General features: G+C 40.0%; 1 protein-coding gene across 10 annotated transcripts in view; it reads right to left on the reverse strand.

Annotated features, from left to right (window-relative positions):
• KALRN (kalirin RhoGEF kinase) overlaps nt 1-14,675 on the reverse strand; it is a 445,988-nt gene that overhangs the window by 196,460 nt on the left and 234,853 nt on the right. The gene's annotated exons all lie outside the window — the stretch shown is intronic.

A 14,675-nucleotide genomic window follows, 5' to 3' on the forward strand; every position in this document is an offset into this window, starting at 1 on the left:
TAACTGAACTCTATAGGAAAGTGGCAAATCTGATATATGGAGAGTTAAAGAAGATTTTCTTTTAAAAATAGATTAACCATATGAGTGTCATCCATTTGGAGCTCCTTCTCACAATGTCATTGGCACAATTCTGCCATTACAGCCATCAACATTCAGATTAAATCTGCTCAGGGTCTGCTACAAGCTGCAGCACATCAAAAATTGAGCTTGGTGCTATCACCTTGGGGAATTACAGAATGTGATTTCCACCCTTTTTCTCTCTCCTCCTCAATGTACAGAGAATAACAGTACTAGAAAGAGCTTTTCTGCAATATGTTCTTGACCAGAAATGTGTATGTTACTTGTAATAACAGTAATTATTGGAGGTTAGCCTTCTAGCATTTGTGTCATTAGAAGTCTGCAAATAATTCCATTAACATCTTCTTTCCTCTTAATTTATCAATTAAAAAAGGAACCAGATCAAAACTCAATATAAAAAAAAAAAAATCTTTTAATGAGGGCTCATTTTCTAAATATGACTTTAAAAATTGCAAATGGCTTTAATTTAAATGATGCTTGACATGAAGCTAGTTTGCGGAACGTATGCTTTCCATCCATTAATATTTGATAGCCACTCACTGTAATTCTACAGCAGATTATTCTAAAAACTTCTTCATGTTCATAGCATTTAAATACTGATCCCACAACAGTTAAATGTTCATCCCTACCAATGTTGCATCGTGTTGTTTTAGTCACTGTGAGACGACTGTTGACATAGATTGCTGCTTTTAGTTTACAGAGAGATGTTTCAGTACATACTGCAATTCAAAACAAGAAATACAACATGTGATGCTCAATTCAAACAAAGATGAAAACAAAAGCAATGAATCCAGACCAGAGTTCTGCTCCAAATGTGGGTGCTCTATCTCAACAAAAACAAACAATCAGAAGTGCTAGAACATTAATCCACAGAGAATACATCTCTCTTCCAGCTCTCATCCAGGAACATGCTGTCTCATGTTGCATTTGGGCAGCTATCTCTTGCTGCCTGATACAGAAGGGCACCATCTGGTGATACACCAAATCCTTCCTGTAACATGAAGGCTGCCCTCTGAAGGCTTCTGTGCAAGTACTGATTAGGTTTGCAAATCATTTAGCATGAGATTAGACACAAGATACCCCTTTGAGGTGGTAAAATCATAAATCCACTTCATAAATCAGCGCTAGGTGGGGAGACAAGATCAAAATCTAGGAATTGTCTACTACTTACACTGTCCGTAACAAGCTATTTGATCACCTCCTTCCTACACCATTCCTTAAGTGCCCTGTTTCAGATTTCCCAGCCTCTATCTGCTCTTAAAATTCCAATTCTAACTGCTCCATAAACTCTACTTCTGCCACAATTCCCACAAGAAATCAAACTATGATTTCATAAAGAATAACTCAACAGCATTTTCCATGGCTCTGAAACCCACGATAGCATATTTGATCACCCTAGTCTTCGGTGCATGATAGCCCTAACAAACAAGTCTTCAGCATTGCCAACTATCTATTAAGCTCACAAATTTGCAAACATGGGGAAATATTACATCTATGCTTCCATCACATGAGGCACATAAGGTTCGCATTAAATTAAGATCTGAGATACAGAATAACAGGCAAAGCAATAGCAGGAACATAAATCAGGTACAAGAATGAGACAGGTACAGCAGCCCTTACTTCCCAATAAAAACAATGAGAAATGTTGACCAATTAGTCCACAGCAAATGTAGAAACAACTCTGAAGGGTCATAATTAAACCTGAAATCATCAGAAACAGTAAACATCTACTTGTCAGTGGATTTGAAGGCATTCTTCTTAGCCCCAAAGAAAGGAAATGTTTTTAGAAGTAGACTAACTGTGCAATAATTCAAGGTGAATGTTTAGAATTTATTCGAAAGCAGGGATATGTGACTTACTCAACTGCCAAAAATTAATGTCTTGAGATACAGTTAGCCATTGAAGTTACAGTGGTTTAGTTCAAATAATTAAGTTACTCCTTAAAAACAGCTTAAAGGAGCAGTTAAAAATTCAGTTTTCCAAACTACATCTACAAATTTCACAACTGTCCTTTATTGCTAAGCTATTTCATTCTTAAAACATCTAGAAAATTGTGAATTTGCTGAAGTTCCAGTACTGTGCTCCAGACAGGTCCACCATCAGAGGTGTTTCTTGAATTCTGCAACTCCAGCATATATCAACTTTCTTCCCAGTATACATTTCCTGCTGCACTTCAACTACTCTGAAAGCTGCTCAGGGCAGAGGTCAGGCCCTCCTTCCTGCTTTGTAGCTCCTAGTAGAGCAACTCCAAATCCTGGATGACTGCAGGACACACTTCCCATCCAGGAGAGCATTTTCCAATCCAGGCTGCAATCCATTAGATAATACTATTTAATGAAAATGTACTAGCTACAAGTCCAAGACACAACTCCAAGCAGGCTGCCAGAATCACTTAGGAAACTTTGTAACTCACAGATATTTTCTTACAGGATTGGAGGACAATACAGTACTTCAGCTCCCACCATGGCAGATTCCCATCCCACACTTTGCTGACCCAATTGCTCTTGGTGAGTGGACTGGGGTAGTTCCTTCTTTTCTGCTGTTAGTCCAGGCAGTCCCTGAATTGCCCATGGGATTAAATAAATTACTCTGTTTCCTCTGTTGTGCCAAGAAAATAAGCAGCAAACTCAGGTCACCAAGAAAATTAAAGAAAGCCTAGCACAATTATAGCAGGCTGACTGTGCTAGCTGGAGAAGGAGTAGCTGTGTCTCTTAATGAATAATTAGTGCAACTGCAAAAAGAGTAGCAATTCAGATAGGTTTAATCTGAGCACAGCACTGGAAGCCCACTTTTAAGGGGAACACTTCCAGAGGTCTCTCCATACTCCATTTTGCTGATGATCAGACTCTTGCCTATGGGAATTCTAAGACCCGTGGCACACCTACACTGGCAAAGTAAATACTACCCAGGTGAGGGAAAAGTTGCTGGAGAGTCCACTTGCAGGGGATGATGGTAGTTTTCATGGGACAAGGTAGGAAAACATGAGAAGAAAGAAGGAAGGATGATTTTAAAGAAAGAAGGTTGAAGAAGCAATCAGGCAATAATTAAGCAAAGTTCTGGGATGACAATTGCTCTTCCTCTAGGCTAATTTGTATGATGGGAATATGGTGAGATGATTGCATTAGTGCAGTTAAGGTCAATTCTTTTAATAGCTTAAAAGGCTAATTTGATTTTTAAATAAAAAAATGAGATGGGCACTATTTTCAAAGGGCAGACTGTTCAATGCAGCTCTTTGAAAATGCAACCTCTTCCCCTAGGTATCTTTCTTAATCAGTAAATGTGAAAAATAAGGAGCATCTCATATCTTTATTTGGCTTTAATTAAAAACTCCTTGGAATCCAGTTTTTTTCTCAGGTGACCAGTGATAGGACTTATGGTTCAAAGTTGCACTAGACGGGATTAATACAGGATATTAGGAAGATTTTCTTCATGGAGAGGGTGATCATGATCACACAAGGAAGTGGACATGGCACTATGGAATATGACTTAGTGATAGGACTCAGTAGACCCCACTTATGGTTATGGATTTGATGATCTTGAAGATGTCTTCCAAGCCAGATGATTCTATAACTCCTTCCCAGCAACATGTTATGCTCTGCTCACATTTTGCATCAAAACAACATGTAAGGAGTTTACTACTTTAAGGAACTTTACTACTTTAAGGTTATTGATGTTAGCTAAAAACCTGTATTTCTACATTCTTGTAAATTATGTTTCTTTTAGCAACAATAAATGAAAATGAAATGAGAGACTTGGAGAAGAACACAGAGATTTGCCCTGCTCATACAGGAAGGAGGTGAGAAACTTCAGCTGGTGATTAAATCTGCATTGAATAAGATGCAGTATATTGTTGTAGAAGTGATGGGGCACCTCAAATTCTGCATTTGACCCAAGCCCCTTTTGAACAGTTTAATTGCTCCAAAGTGAGACGACCCACTGAAGAAGTGCCTTGCCTGAGAGAATGATTAATCTTCACTACATTAAGTCCCACTGTTGTTGCCATAGTGAGTCAAACTGGGTTACCATGAAAACCAAAAATAAATGATACCATTATCCACTTAAGAATCAGATTTTGATCTCACCTAAAATGGTACCATTTTGGTGTAACTCAGAGCGTTAGATTAAATCTTTCGTACCTCTAGCAAGTTTGCAATAAATTCCGGAGCAATTCCGATGATGTATACCCAATTTATCCCACCCTCTTTCAAATAGGTGCATAAGTATTGCTCAAGTTTAAACACTTATGCCTTAAACATGTCAGTGGAAGGAAGCCAAACAGTATCAGTTACCTCACTTTATTGCTTGCTCTTGAGTTACTGTAGACTAGAGTTCTGGTGTGAATCTAGGAAACCATATAGCACCTCAAAACCCATGCTTTTATAGTATCTTCATCATTTCCACTCAAGAATCCAACCTTATCTTTTTCGTTTTCTGTTGCTGTTATTATTATGAACAATTCTGTAACATACCACATAGCACTGCACATGCATGGAGCATATGACTCAAAGTATGTGTGTTCTCAGGATCCTTAAAATCTACTCCCTTCTTGAGAGGTAAAAGGAAAGGGCCTCCAAGTGATAAAACATTCACTTGCTAGGGAGATCACTGCATTTTTGGGTGGAGGCAATAGCCACTGTGTGACTGCCAACTTCCATCCACTGCAATCATGTCTGTTTGCAGATAAGATCGTTCAACTAGGGCCATCACGGGCAGCCCAAGCCCTGGACTCCTACCAGGCCCTCAAGGAGAATTTTGTGACAGTAAGAGCACCAGCAAGGAAAGAACAAACACTGAGAATCAGAAAAAAAATTAAAAAATAGAAAAATCTCCCCAACCCACAACTCACGGAGACTTAATATACTCTAATCCTCTTTAATGACTAAAATGCACTCCAAGTCTGATTTCAATTAAAACACAGTTTCTCTGTTGTATTCTAAATCATAGCTGAAAATAGATTTCTTTTCCCTCCTATCCCTGGCCCTGTCACAGCAGGGTAATGTCAAGCAAAGGTCTAGCTGAGAAAATACACCAAAATACAAAGGAACTTATCCTCTGGCTTTTCCTGCCATTATTAATAGTTCATAATAGAACCCAAAACAAAAGTCAGCCTTTCTCATTTGTGGTTTTTACACCCTAATTAAAAGAGAGAACTTTTTTTTTTTTTTTCCCCCCCGCTTCTTTCTTCATTATAATGTAACATTGGTGACACAGTATTTTTAAAAATGTTATTTTTAAAAACGGTATAAAGTTCAATCATATCTTATCTTTAAACCAGAATAATCATCTTTGGCTCCCATAACATAACTTTTAACTTCAGAGATATCTGTATCTGATCCTAAGATGCAGGTCTTACTCCCACCATAATCCCCAGCAAAATTTCAGTTATCTTCGCTGAACATGGATAAAGACCCTGTGCTTGTAAGAGGTGTAAAGCAGGGTCTAATTACATGTCTAGCAGAATTGGAGCCTCCAGACATACACTGAAATACCATGTTCCATGTCCCATTTATGAATACATTTAGTTCATATGACAGCCTGTTACAGACTCCATAAGCTAATGTGGATGAGTGCACTCTTAATGTGCAGATATAGCTCTGCTAATGTAGTTTTGTTGCAATGGAGGGTAGCTTTACCTTACTCTCTTCACTCTTTTTGGCTAATCATGTTGAATTATGTGAGAGCTTCCCTAAATAAGCAAAAAGCAACATGGATTTCATATCAAAAGCAGACTGGAATTCAAGAGATTTGGTTCAGTGCCCAGCACTGCAGTTCAGCAAATGACTCAACTTCCCTGCCTCCATCCTCATTTGTAAGATGACATTAACCACACTTGCAGTCAAAACAAGCAAGGCTGACAGAGAAAGCGTTTGGAGTGAAAGCTGCCTTTATTTTAAGTTTCTGCAGCCTCTAGCAGTATGTGGCTCTAAATCTGGTTGGGATTCTAGGGACCTATTCCAATACTTGAACATACTAAAATATCACAAATGGTAAACAACATAATGGCTGCCGTACACAACAAGCAGACAGTCAATTTAAAACCAGAGCTTTAAAATAAGCTGAAAATTGCTCCAAATTCACTTTAGCATAATTGCCTAATTGCTAAGCATGCATCTAGAAAACCTGAAAGACCATAGCTTGACCTTATATGTCTGTAGCTAATTCATCTTTACAGACTAAGCTGGCCAGCTAACTAGCTTATTCTGTATTTAATTCAGCTCAGATAGTCATACACGTTATCTCTGTCAGATTGACTTGAAACCTAATTGGTTCATCCCACTATTGAGCAAACCAAGCAATCTGAGGTTTGGGGATTTTGTTTGTTTTTTAAAGAGAAGGTGTAATTGAGTTGACAGAGCTACAGTGATTCTTATGCACTTAGGACAATTACGAATTTTGATACTTCTCCAGTCTTTTCTCAAGGAAAGTCTCAAAATCTTGCAATAAACAACCTTCCCTGAAGTCACAGCATGGCTTAGGTTGGAAATGACCTTAAGGATCATTTAGTTCCAGCCCCCTGCCATGGACAGGGTTTTCAACCACCAGAGCATGCTGCCCAGACACCCAGAGGTTTGTCACCTCCATTTTACCTTTACTTTTCACCACAGCTCTGTGTGGTAAATATGTACTCCCTCATGCTTGGGTCTCTTTCAAAATCCAGAAAATGCATTCAGCTGCTGCTAAGTATGATTTTTTTAATCACTGCCTGCTTTTCCCCTTTAACTGTAGTTCTTCCAAATACCACCACATAATTAAAGAAGTCTTTTTAAAAAAAAGAAAGCCACACAGTCCCATTTACCCTGGAGGGAAAAGCAACCTTACAGACCTATCAGTAGTTCTCTGCTGCACAGAGCAACTAAATTAAGAAGGAGAATTAAATGCAGAGCCAATTACAACATTAAAAAAAATTTACTCTATTCCCTTGATTCCAGTCGGCCAAAACAAAGAAGTCCCCATGAAATCAGATTGTAAGTGTTTTTATGAGCTTCCTGGACTTTATGTGGAAGGTTCACCTCTGCACAATTTCTCATTTTAAAAACAAAAATCTAACCCCTGTGGTTAAAAATATATATATACCAGTTTTCCAAAAGCAAGACATCCATGTTCTACTCATGCCCTTTATGGTGGTGGCAGCCTTGCACAGCACAGCTGATACTACTGAATGCATCTGAGTAAATTATACAACTACTGAATGTGGGATCACAAATGCAAAAGATACACAAAGGTGCCAGAAAGTTCTCAATATGCAACAGCACACAGATAAAGTCTTCTTCAGGCTCCCCACTGCTTTCAGAACCCAAAGATACCACATGTTCACAAGCCCATCAGGAAACGGCACTATAGGAGCTGGTCACATAAGGCAGTACCTGCAGCACGATTCCTTGCTCCCCAACCACTTTTGCACTGGGAAGTTCTAAAAGAAAAGTAATGGCTACCCTCCATGGCTACCCTCTTCTTAGCAGCTTCTAATGTAAAAGCACGCAGAAGGAGTTCATTGTGAAAGGGTTCAAAAGTTGATAGGGTAAGTGAAGACATCCTAAATATGTTTTGTGGTGCAATGGCCTGAGCACCAACAAGACTACTCAGCTTTTCTAACAGTCTAGTTACTTGCTGTGTCATGTCCTAGCTTGCAGTGGTCTTTTTCTTCTTTTATTCCTTCCTCACCCTAAGGAGACTTCACATTAGTATAGAACTATACAACAGTCATAAATATTCTCACCTGCTCCCATGGTCAAGCATTGCTGCTGACTTTAGGAGGTAAGCAGGATCCCCAGTCAGCTGCTCGAGCTTCAGTCCTTTTATTTCACAGGCTTACATTGCAAAAATAACTGTTACTGCTTTCTAGAGATGACCATTATGTATTTGTACAGTTCACCCAAGGCTTTTTACATCTATAACCATACTCCGATGGTTTAAAACTGATGAGTATTTGGAGAAGTGAGAATGCAGTGTGTTCTAAGGGTTGGAACAAGATGGCCTTGGAGGTCCCTTCCAATCCAAGCCATTCTGTGATATGATTCTATAATATGATTTGTGTAATCTAAGCAGAGGAGACAGTTGATCCTAGCCCTAATAATCAAGGAGGTGCAGTGTCTATCCCATGTCTCTTGGGAACTGCACATTCAATTCAGGGCTCTGGCAGAGCTGGCTGGGTGTAGGTTGGTCATTCCGAGAAGAGTACTTGCTCTCTTCTTCTGGTCACCAATTGAGGTCACACAGCCTTCACTAAATGTGGTCACCTACACTGCAAGCACTCCAAAAGGGAGTGGAAATACATGTGCTTCTCTTACCCTGAGGAAGGTCTATGTTCAACTTAACATAGCTTTCCTTTGGTAAAGTTCCCATTCATCAAATGCATCCCACTTATCTTTCATTTTCTTGATTAAATGTTTTACTTGATAAAATTTGGCAACTGCTTCTCTAAAAACATTCCAAGTAAGAGAACAATAGACAGACAAATGAAGAACTAATGTTTCTTCCTCGATGCCTGGCTTGTTGCTAATGTTCCCAGAACTTTTTTTTAAGGAAATCTAAAAAGAAAAAATATCATCAGGTTAAAAAAAAATACCCGTTGTATTCTTTAAATGCTGAACTTCTTTTAGAGCTAGTTTTCAAAGCTGCGTGTGGGTGGAGAGGCTATAAATAACGACATATGTGCATGTTCCTTCTGTGCAAGACACAGAAAATGTGCTCTGCATCAGCATAGAAAGCTGCTGCTGTGCTCTGCGTGAGGCTCCTCAAGGCTGGTGCAATGATGTGGGTGTTGCTCTTTGTGAGCCTTTTCTCCAGTGCTTGGAAAACATACCTGGCACTTTGCTGTGGCACGATGAATTTGCAATACAACTAATCAGATGCCAGTCTCCTATCAAGGGTATTGTACAGAAATATTTTCTTAGCCTAGAGAGAAGGTTTCAGTTGTTGCTATCTCTAGCACTCATTGGAACATCAACTCTTCTCCTAAATCTTCTCTCAATGGCTAATGTACTTTCCCCAGGCATCAATGCTTTACTCCACATTTATCCTCTCAGACCAATTTCACAATACATGACAACCAGGTCAGGCATATCTGGGCCAAGCTACAGCCTTAAGTCTAGTCTGTTTGCTTAGATGCAGTCAGAGCTTTGTGAAAGAATAACCCCAGATAGGCTAAGCCAGGCACTCTCCAGAGGAGAGGGCTCTAGTGGAAGCTCAGTCACAAGAGGGCATAGGAGATCTCACCAAGCAATTTTTCAAGACAGAAATTCCTATTAGAGAAGCTCTGCTGCCAGTCTCTACAGTTCATAAGTGCCAACAGACAAAACACTATCCTGATATCAGAAACCTTTTACATTTTGAGTTCATAGTGCTTAGATGATGCTGTGACCAGGTATACCAGGGACTTCCTCACTGTATCTGACCTCACTGTATCAAACCCACAGAAAATCAGCAATTGCAGCCCTGATAGTAAGTTGAGACACTTGCAGGACCCAGCTGATTTGGAATTTTGATAGGAAGCTCTGATTTATACCTACCTGGTGTTGGCAGAAGTCATTAATAACAGCTATCATTACAGCTGATTGCTCAGTTTGCCTCATTGTGGGGGAAAGCATCCAATTCTGAAGAGAAATGTTTGCAATTGAAAGAGTAGTGCTTCATGTCTTTGAAGTATCCTTACATATCCTTACATATACTTGCTTCATTGATTGTTTATCTTGGTGAAACTGTCTGAAATGTAAGAGGTCCCCAAGAAGTACAGCAAGTACATAGGAGGGACCAAAGGAGTGTTGTGAATTCTTCAGAAAAGTACACTGACCTTAATGTTGTAAACAGAGCACGGTTGGTTTTAACTCTGCCAGTGACAGCTGTGCCTACAGGCTTTGAGAGAGGAAACAAAACAGAACTGATAGAGAATAGATAAAGACTCAAAAATCAGGACTGCTATCCACACTTCCATCCCTGCTTTTTTTATGGCCCCTTTCATTGCCTCTGTTCCCTTGTTTGTGAAACAGAAAGAAATCCACTGATGTAAAATACTTCGTCAGACTGAGATAATGACACAATTACTGCTGCCACTAACAATTCAGTGGGAGCCTCTAAAAGCTCAAGAGAACAAAACAAACCCTGAATGCATTTTCTACACGTTTTTCAGCTCCAGCTGTAACCAGAGCATAAATGTTAGTGTAGGTATAAGCATAACAGTATAATGGTAAGCAGGTAGGCATCTACCTTGAGTAACAGCTCATCTACTCAACAGAATAGAAGCAAAATACATGGCTGGCTTCTAATTTCAGTACTCTGGGTCATCGTTTGGAACTGCTATCACTCTTCTACAGAGAAATTACTCTACTAATTTAGACATGAACTAAGAGAGCACTATCTACATCCTGATAGCATCAATCCAACTAAACTGTTCCTAGTTTAAATAAGATGTCTAAAGGCAATTAACAATTGGAAAGGACTAATAAAACAAGGATGAGCTTTACATCAGAGTAGACTTCAGTGCAAGCACTATGCTCCAGGCTCAATGGTGACACTCCTCACTGTACTGAGTGCTTCACTATGGGGAAAAATGCTGATTGACCACTGAATGAAGCACTGCTTTAGGTCATTGTTGGGAACAAATGATTTAATCACCTTCATTTAAGAAGTCTTATAATCACAGCACACAGCAAGACAATTTTAGTAAGGGAACACCCTTTAGTAAGGGTGGTACAGCATTGCAGAACCCTCAAATACCCCTGACAGGGTCAGAGCTCCTTGAGCCCCCTGAGCATCATGACAGCCCCCAGCCTGATTGGAGACTACAGGCCAAATATGAACGTGCAAACCCATGGGGGAGAAGGAAATATTGGAGGACAAGGAGGAAAGAGAGTGCCCTGTAGGCCAAGAGTGGCTGTTCTTCATCCTGGCAGTTCCCAGCTATCAGGGACACAAAAGACAGAGGAGAACTGAAACAAAAAGCCAAGGCTGTTTGCACGGCTGTGTAACCTACCCATAACCATATGGCTGATTTCTTCTACAGGTCAAAGCAGAAATGGATCTCCCAAGGGTTTTGAAGGGTGAAGGGCCAGTGACCTTACAGATGGATCAAAGGAGGCCATGGATAAGACAATGAGGAGCTGTTTGTGGGGAAGCAAACAAATGAATGCTGGGTCCTCAGTCTCCTTACAGACTGGTTGAGATGATGTAAAAATAAACTGGGGTATATGTGCCATCAGGACCGTACTTAGTCCTTTCATCAAGAAGCAACCTTGAGCTGCTCAAGAGAGAAGAGAAGCCACATAAAGGACTCCAGGAATGAGACTCGTAGGCAGTGTGAAGGACAGTGACATTCCTTGACAGCACTTTTTCATAATGAAAAATTCACTTTCCCCACAACTGAGGTTTTCTGTGAAAAATCTTATTTTTTGTTACATCTTTTTCTCCTAGCTTTATGTCTCCCAGCATATGGCATCTGATAACCTGACCTTCCTACTCTTACGCATTCCTGGCAACTCACATGCTGTGAAAAACCTGAGGCAGCAAGCAAGCATGAGCAATACCCCAAATACAGTTTTGATTTTTTTTAGAGTTACTTTTTGCTGTAGGGAAAAGAAAAGAAAAAAAGTTTGTTTTGTGATTTTTTTCTTCTAAGTTTTCATCCTGATTTGGGAAGGAAACTATCTCAAGGTCAAAATGTTTGTGTGTGACTAAAGCCAAAAATAAAAGTAATTTTCTCCATCCCTCAACACATATCCCGTCCAAAAACTCCAAAGGCAGGAAAGAAGAAATAAGTAAAGAACTATCAGACCAAAGGGAGGAGAAATATAAAAGACCTGCGGACAGGCCTGAAATATGTTTGTTTTACATGATTCCACATTTGAAGGACATTCTTCTTAAAAGGGAATCATAGCATAACATAAAAGAACGCTTCCAGTTGTAATAGTATGCAGGAGTTTGGGTCAACAGCTCTGTCTAAAAGTGCCTGGGGGTCACCCAGCCTAGGCAATGGCTTCCAGAACTGCAATCCAAAGATCACAACTTTAAAAAACAAACAAGAGGTTTTGTTTTAAGAGTTCTCTGTGAGGAATATGAAACAAAAGAAGTTGCTTAAAAGCCTCCTGTGAGATAAAACATTGTGTTCTGTCTTAAATAGTACACAACCTGTCTTCCAAGGACAGAAATACCAGAACCTTCCAGTTCTGGTAGTTAGTTAGGCAGGGAAGCTGCTTAAACAAGGCACAGCAATGTTGTCAGGGATGGTTTATCCTGGACAAGAGGAGGACTGGGAGAGACTTTATCATTCTTTACAGAGCCCCGAAGGAGACTGTGGTGAGGTGGAGGTCTCCCAGGTAAAAGCAATAGGATGAAATGGCCTTAAGTTGTGCCAGGGAGGTTCAGGATGGATATTAAGAAAAATCTCTTCTCAGAAAGAGTGATGATACACTGGCACAGACTGCCTAGGGAGTCGCCATCCCTGGACGTGTTCAAGAAAAGGGTAGATGTGGCACTGAGGGAGACAGTGTAGAGTAGTCATAGGCATGGGCTGATGGCTGGACTAGATGAACTTATGTAGATTTTCTAACCTACGATCACTGATTCTACGGAACAGAGAGGCTGACAGGGCAAAGAGCTCTGAGCACAGCTGTATGGGGCAGAGCAAGGGGAAGCAGTTTGCACCATGGGTAAGGTAGAGCTGCTGGAAGGAGCAGGATGGAAGTAGCAGGAATGACTAAGCTGGAGAGGAGCAGCTAGCAAGAACAGGTCCTGGTGCCAGATCTGCTCAGCCAGTAATTCTTCATAATCTCAAATCATAAGCACAGTTCATTGCCAGAGGCAGAAAGTAACTAGCTGGTTGAACAGCTGCTCCATGTGGGAAAACACAGTTAAGGTTATGCTTTAGGAACCACCTATCAGTACTCTCTTTCTTGTCTGGCTGTTCTTTTTTTTTTTTTTTTTTTTAAACTCACAAATGAAAATACCTTTTGCTGGCCATCAGTCAAAAGCAATATGAAAGAGGATTGATCACTTTGAGTGACAGGCTGGATCATGAAAGATATGGGAGACCACGTGAGGAGGTAACTGGGAGGGAAGATCACAGGAAACAAAAGGAGTAGAAAAGAATGCCTATTTTAGACTCCTAAACCAATGCCCAAAATAGCATATTTATTTCTTAGCATAACAGACCCTTGTTTCATTTTTATTTCATTTTTACATAGTCCAAATAAATCCTGTAAGAGAATCTCATAAGGGGTAAATCTGGAGTAGCAATGACTTTGAAGATTTAGAAAAGGGTTTGTGAATCAGACATTCTGACATGAGGAGCTCTATCCATGAAGCTTTCAGTGACCTTTGGCAAGTCGCTTAACGTCAACCTTTGAGAAGACCCATAATCCTGAGATGAAAGAAACCACAATAAGCAAGAAGTACTACTGTTATTGTTACTTCTTAAAGATGCAGGGGGAAAAGCCTCTTGCATTCCAGCTTACATTTATTCAGAGACCTTATTTTTCTCCCTGTCCTGAGTGACAATATCCAGAGACCTTATTTTTCTCTGTGTCCCTAGTGACTATTTCTCATTCTAGGAAAAAAACAAGCATATTTCTGGAGAAAATTCTCTCTCCCTTTTTTTCACCAGTGCAGCCTTACTATTTTTGTAGGCCTAATCAGTAACAGACAAGTCTGATTTTTTCTCTTCTTTTGCTATGAGAATGAAAGCCAACAATGCCTTTCAAAAACAATAAACTAAACATTGTATTTTCAGGGATGCTGACATGCAAACAATCCTTGGGTAGAAATAAACAAAGAGGATACACTATATAAAGAGGACAATTCTGCTTAAGAGTAAAACCATCAAATTTTAGCACTGGGACTGACTTCTCAAGTTTGCTGCAAAGTGACTCCAGGATCAGAAAGGCACTGAGATGCCTAGAATGTTGGCAGGAGGTGCTCAGAACCATACAGAATTGGGTTCTTGCATCCTAATCCATGTCACCCAACATCAGGCAGTACATTGAAGGACGGTCTGAGCAGCCTACTTTCTCATTATTTTCCCTGACAGTGACAGTAAGAGAGGGAATTATCCAACATACAATTCAGATCCTAGACAGACTGAGTCATTCTCTGAAGATGCCAGTGTCTCTCCACTACTATAAAAGGAGACTGTGCATTAGGGTCCTGACTTGCATAATTCAGTTTCCATCTTGAAGACAGGCAAGATAAATTCAGACAACAGATAGTTGCCTCTATCTCCAAAGAATCAACTATCATTCTATCACCTTTTCCTCTTCTGCATATAACAAATGACATCCTCTTCATTTCCTGTGAGACAGATTCAAAGCCTGCAGGAATCAGCAGGATTTCCAAGAGTTTTTAGAAGTCCTTCCCAGAGCTTCTTAAACTCTTAGTAAGAATCCAAACATTTCCATTTGAGAAAGCAGCAAAACAGACCCCATATATAACAGTCAGGTCTTGAAGGAAAGACGGTACCCCAAACAAGAAAAACACCTTTTGGAGCACAAAGGTGTTTTTTTTTTTTTTTTTCCCCCCAGTTCCTCTTCTCAGCAGGTTCAGAGATCAAGCTGGCTGGTTCAGATTTCTTCAGATCCCATTTCCCAAGACAGCTGTGGAGCTCATCAAAG

This window comes from Tympanuchus pallidicinctus, unplaced genomic scaffold, assembly GCF_026119805.1.
Source record: "Tympanuchus pallidicinctus isolate F22 unplaced genomic scaffold, pur_lepc_1.0 scaffold15, whole genome shotgun sequence".
In the NCBI taxonomy this organism is placed as follows: Eukaryota; Metazoa; Chordata; class Aves; order Galliformes; family Phasianidae; genus Tympanuchus; species Tympanuchus pallidicinctus.